The sequence below is a fragment of the Chinchilla lanigera genome, unplaced genomic scaffold (genome assembly GCF_000276665.1).
Source record: "Chinchilla lanigera isolate Chin_1 unplaced genomic scaffold, ChiLan1.0 scaffold00014, whole genome shotgun sequence".
Lineage (NCBI taxonomy): Eukaryota > Metazoa > Chordata > Mammalia > Rodentia > Chinchillidae > Chinchilla > Chinchilla lanigera.
The window spans coordinates 5,261,739-5,267,379 of record NW_004955415.1 but is presented as its reverse complement, the minus strand read 5'-3'; positions in this window follow the sequence as shown (position 1 = coordinate 5,267,379).

Genomic DNA, 5,641 nt, shown 5'->3' with positions numbered 1-5,641 from the left:
CTGAAAGCCAGGAATTTCCTCTGCTCAGGGAGCCAAGGGGGTGTGGCGCATGAGGTAAAACGAGGACCCTTGGTGACTGACCTGCAGGTCTGCGCTAGAGGAGCTCAAGGAGGAATTCAAGGAGAAGTGGGATTCGAAGGAACTTGAGGAAATGCCCAGCTTTACACAGGGAAACAGGTAGAGTGGGCACTGCAAGCAGAACTGAAGGCAGAGCCCGGCATGGTGGTGCACCCCTGTAATCTCATCACTGGGAAGGCTGAAACAAGAGGATCATGGTGAGTTCAAGGCCAACCTTGGCTACATGGCGAGTCTGAGGCCACTCTGAAATACAGAGCAAAACCCTGTCTCAAAAAAAGAACTGAAGGCAGAAAGGAAAATATCGGTGAGTGAGGAGGAGGACTCACCTCTCAGTCTGTCAACCAGAGGGCCAGGACAGAATGTTCCTGACATCCTTTCAGATGGGATCTACCGATAAGGGAACTGAGTCCACAGACTGTTGGCTACGGGGATGGCAGGGTGAGTCCGGTGCTCAGATCTCGCACATTCTTATCAGCACCCAGCTCTTTCCTAGCGCTAGAAGGCGGCTGTCAGGAAGGGAGCTGAGGTGGCGACAGACGTGCGTGAGGCCTTAGCGGAATCTCACAGCGGGACTGTCTGCTCAGAACACCCTACAGCAGCCCGCAGTTTTCTCTGATCTTAAAGCCAGCTTCTTTGTTTCCCCCGAGCAACCTCCCAACCATCTTGGGAACCACTTTGATTTTGTTTTTTCAACATTTATCCACCAAACAATGTGAGGAACAAGAGGAAAAACAGAGCCCGTCATGAAGTTATTTCCTGCAAAAAAACAGGGTGGGGCCCTGCCCATCCCACCTAGGTTTTGGGCTCTCAGGGGTTGGGGGGATATGGAACTAGGAGGCATGAGGAAAATCATCTCCTGGAGGGGTCCATTGGCTCAGGGCCTGGGTCTCTGCATAAACTAGTGGAGCCCTTGGAGGTGCACAGGTCCGCAAACCAACCTACAAAGTGCTCAGCTCTTCTGCCAAATTCCAACCACAGGACTGTTGCTAAAAGACATTTACAGCCAGCACTAGAGTGAACGGGGCCCCAGGAGCCATCTAGTTCAGCCTCCATGTATGCCTGTGCAGATCCCGGCCCAAAGAGGGTCATCTAGCAATCCAGTAGGCTATTGCACAGCAAACAGTAGCTGAACTTACAAACAGAAGCCTGGCATTGCGTTGAACCTTACACTTTTGATGGCTTCTGGTGCTCACAGTGAGAGAAGTATTGCTGAGACCTCAGCTTTACATGTGAGGAGCCTAAGGCTTAGGGAGGTTAAGTCACTTGCTTGAAGTCACATAGCTAGAAAGGGTAGACAGGGCTCTAACCCAGACCATTTGATCCACAGTGCCTGGGCTGCATCTCCACTTTCTCGTTGGGACCAAAAAACTACAATCTCTGCCCTCCCAGCCCATAGAACCACCTCAATCCCAAGCCCAGTCATCCTAAATGTGGCTTTCCATGACCACATCCTAAATGTGGCTTTCCATGACAGAGCCACCATGGATCAGGGCATCAGGTCCGCCTTCCCTCCGGCTGATGGATCTTTCTTTCAATTTTTAGTTCTGTGCACTGTCTTCCCTGCTCCCTAACCCTGAGCTGACTCTGAAAATGTCTGCTCCTTCTCCTTCATCGTATGGACTCGCTCGTCACCTGTGGGTAGGTGCTCTGCTCTTAGCATCTATCTCTGTCTCTCTTCACTTACAGTGAAGATGGTAATCCTGAGTCCGCCTGCTCATTGGTGTGCTGTCTCCGTCTCCACCCATCCGCAGCACAGTGCCTGACACAGGATAGATGCCCAGTGGAAGGTTGTTGGATCAACAAAAAATGAAGGAACACCGTAGTTCTTCCTCAGGTGTCCGCCAATATCACCCCAATCTTGCCCTTGTAAAAGTGATTTTGTTAACCCTACCTACAAAATCCGGGAATTTACCTTGATCCAAGGGCCTGGTAATAAGAGCTTTGTCCATCAGGGTCTCTTACTGTGTGTTACAGACAGTCACCCATCAGCATCAGCAGGACACGGGTTCTAGCACTCCCCCTGAAAACCCAAACCCACTGGTACTTAAAAGAAACAGCATAGCATTTACATATTACCTATGCACATCATCAAATATACTTCCAACCATCTCTAGAATATCTATAATACTGAGTACATTGTAAACACTATGTAAACTGCTCTTTTACTATACTGTTTAAGGAATTCTGACAAGAAAAAAGTCCATACTTGTTCAATACAGATGCAATATTTTTCATATTTTTTCAATCTCCATTTGGTTGAATCAGTAGATGTAGAACTCCCAGGTACAGAGAGACATTTATACATATGGTATCTATATGGAATCCCATTTGTGAGAAAAATGATTTCATTACTTTGCATTCTACATATATTACATGCTATGTATATGTATAACCATATATATAAATTACCCTAAAGAAGATACTGCATGTATTCTTCTGTTATTTTCTTTTATTTAACTACATATCATTACTGTCATGCTTATATGTCCATCTCATGTTACTAGCTAAATATTTTTTATAAAAGTGAAAAGGGAAGTCCTCCTTCTTGGTGGAGAATTCAAATAGTCCAGGGATGATAGACAGAAGCTCACAAGCACCAATCCACTGTACCCATACTCGAGAGCCTGGAAGGAGTATGTGTAAAGATCAGGATGAATGAGAGCGTATACATGTCACCACCAGTCAGGAGCAGCATGGGGCAGGATGAGGGGCCAGGCTGTTGAGGCAGAGAGAAGTGTGGGATGCTGGGATGGGGCCAGATGACAGGGAGAGAAAGGCGGGTGGAGAGAAAAGTTAGAGCCCAAGGCTGCACTAGTCAGTGTGGGCAATGCAAGGAGGCAAAAAGCGCAAAGGAGAACTGGTGATGCCCTAGTGAGGCATGGAGCGTCCCCTAGGAGAGATGAGCGTCTTTGTGCAGAGAAGCACAGGGGACAACCTAGCAGGAACCTGGCCTTCTAACCAATGGGAGCACGTGCCTTTTCCAAGTGGAAAGTGTTTATCTCCATCTGGAGTCTCAAAGTTCAAAATAAACTTCCAAACAAAGGGGGCTCCACCCCTTGGTGTCTCAGTCTGTGTGCTCCTGTGAGGAGAGAACCAAGGCTCCCGGCTGCCCTGATTTCCACAGCGCAGGCTCCAAGCCCCGCCCCCAGCTTCCTCCCATGTCCTTCCCCTCTGATTGTTGTAGACATCCTCATGGGGACAGCTTTTTAAGTTTCCCCTTAACCCTTTTTTTCCTATCCTTACATAACTATGCAGGGGAAGTGAGACTGATTCCCCAGGGGAGGTTACTTGGGCCTTCCAAAGTGATCCAAGCCCAGGAGTCCCTCCTATGAGCCAAACCCATTGGCACTCAGCTGGATGCGTTATTTTTTATTAAAAAAAAAAAAAAAACTCAGCCCTAGAGTAGAATGGGTCAGTTTCTTGCAGCTGGACAATTTAGAGGTGTGTTTTTATGGCCACCATCTCGTGGAAAAGCCCAACAGAACTCCCTAAGTAGGGAATCACAGAATCATCATTCAGAGTAGGTGTGAGGCTCGGTACTACTGATGAACAAACATCAGGTCATCATTTGACATGCTTTACCCTAGATATTTTCACAGGTGCAACAATCCTAAAGGTGTGTGCTGCCATGCTACCAATTTTACAGATAAAGAACTGAAGACTTATGGAGAGGGTGAGTATGACCTTTTGCCCGAGGTCATGCAGCTAGTAAGTGATGCATGGAGCTGGGATTCAAAATTAGCCAGGCTAGGGACAGTACTGAGCCACCACAGCATTACCTAATTCATGTTTTGCTTAGCTGATTGTTGAGTGACTAGATGTATCAATGAATACGATCTTTTTGATTACATAGTATAATCTGAAAAGTTTTGAACACTGAGGCTGTGGTTGACAAATAAAAATATTCCTGAAATAGTCTTGTTGGTTTTATACGTCTCACTTATCTGAACTTTCTCCCAGAAAAAGAATACCTTTTCTCCAAATATTAGAACCTGGAAAGATACCTACAACTTGGGAACTGAATAAGGAATTCCTGAATGAATGTGTAGGAAAATTGAAGGTTAGCTTTTGGAATAACTTCAATATTCATTAATCACATTGTTTCCAAAGATACTTTAGGTGTCTGCTCTTTTTGGTGGCAATGATCTGCCCAAGAAGCAAGCCCCCAGGACACCTGCTTAAAATACTAAGCAAGGGAATCCAAAGCCTAGGTATCTCCCAGGTGTTTATTATACATACAAAAACTTTGAGAACAGTTGTGAGGAGATTAAAGTTGTTTTTTATCTCCATTAGAAAAAAACTTTAATAATCCTAATTTTAAAATCAAAAAATATGTTTCAAATCTACTGATCCTTTGATGCATCAAGATTCTTTGGTTTTTGTCGCATCTTGGGGACATGAGTCATACCAATTTTTTCCATCCTCTGTAAGTTAGGAACATTTTCATTTATCTAGCAGGTGTTCTTTCTCCAGTTTTAAGAGGATAGTTACTTTTCCTTACCCTCCCACCCCAGGCTCCATGCCGTGACTCTCACAGGAGGCTGAGGTAGGTGTGAGATCCGGTCCAGGTCAGCCTCAAGAGGCTGCTGTGTGTAATAGCACAGAGAGAATGGCCTCTCTGGCCCACTGTTTCTTTGTCCATGCGTTGAGGAGTGAGTGTTTACAGCTCTTTGCTTCCACACATGCTCTAATTACATCGTTCTAGGGACAGGGCTTGTGTATTATTCCCAGTCTTGTTTTCCAACAATGAGATGTCATGCTTCCTTGACTATGAATTAGGCTCAGAAGGTGACAAAGTTAGTAGTCATAAGAATGTAAAGAACCCCACCCTATTTTGGTCAATTGTAACCAAAAATATTCAGAAAGCAAATGTCTATCACACACACCTTTAAGACCTAATTACCTAAAAACAATAATTTGAGGGAAGAGTTAGTTGACCATAAAATTTGAGGTGGACCCAAGAGGTTAGTCATGGAGCTGCCCGCCTGCTGTTTTCCTCCGATGAGGGGTGGGTCGGGGTGGAGGTACACTCTGAGAGTTGCGTCATTGTAGAGCTGGAAAAGACATGGTTCGTTCTGTGAACACTAGTGTCAGGCCCTGTGCTGGGCATTGGGGGGGGGCAGGGGGAGAAGCGTACTGACAACACTCAGTCTTTCATGGAGTTAACGCTCTAGTGAGGAAAAGAGGTCACAAGGGGCATAAAGAGAACACGCGGGGTAGTGGAACGTAGGTTAGAAGGCGGGTGGGGGGTGGCGGGTGTCTTACCCACCGGCCCAGCCGCCGCCCTCCGCAGTCCAGGCCGATCCAGCACACACGCACTGACCAGCTCTGCTCTAGGAGGCCTGGGCTGGGACCTGTCTTCCTGCAAAGCCAACCTGTCCTTCACGGCCCCTCCCAACCACAACTTTCTCGCCTATCACTGCCTAGCACCGAGACTCGAGACCCACGGGGGGAAACAGGCGCTCAAGCAGCCCTTTGGGGTCCCAGCACCCCAGGGTCCCTTCCATCCCCCATCACCCCAGGACCCAGCCAGCAGCCCGGCGGGGCGGGGCCTCGGACCCGC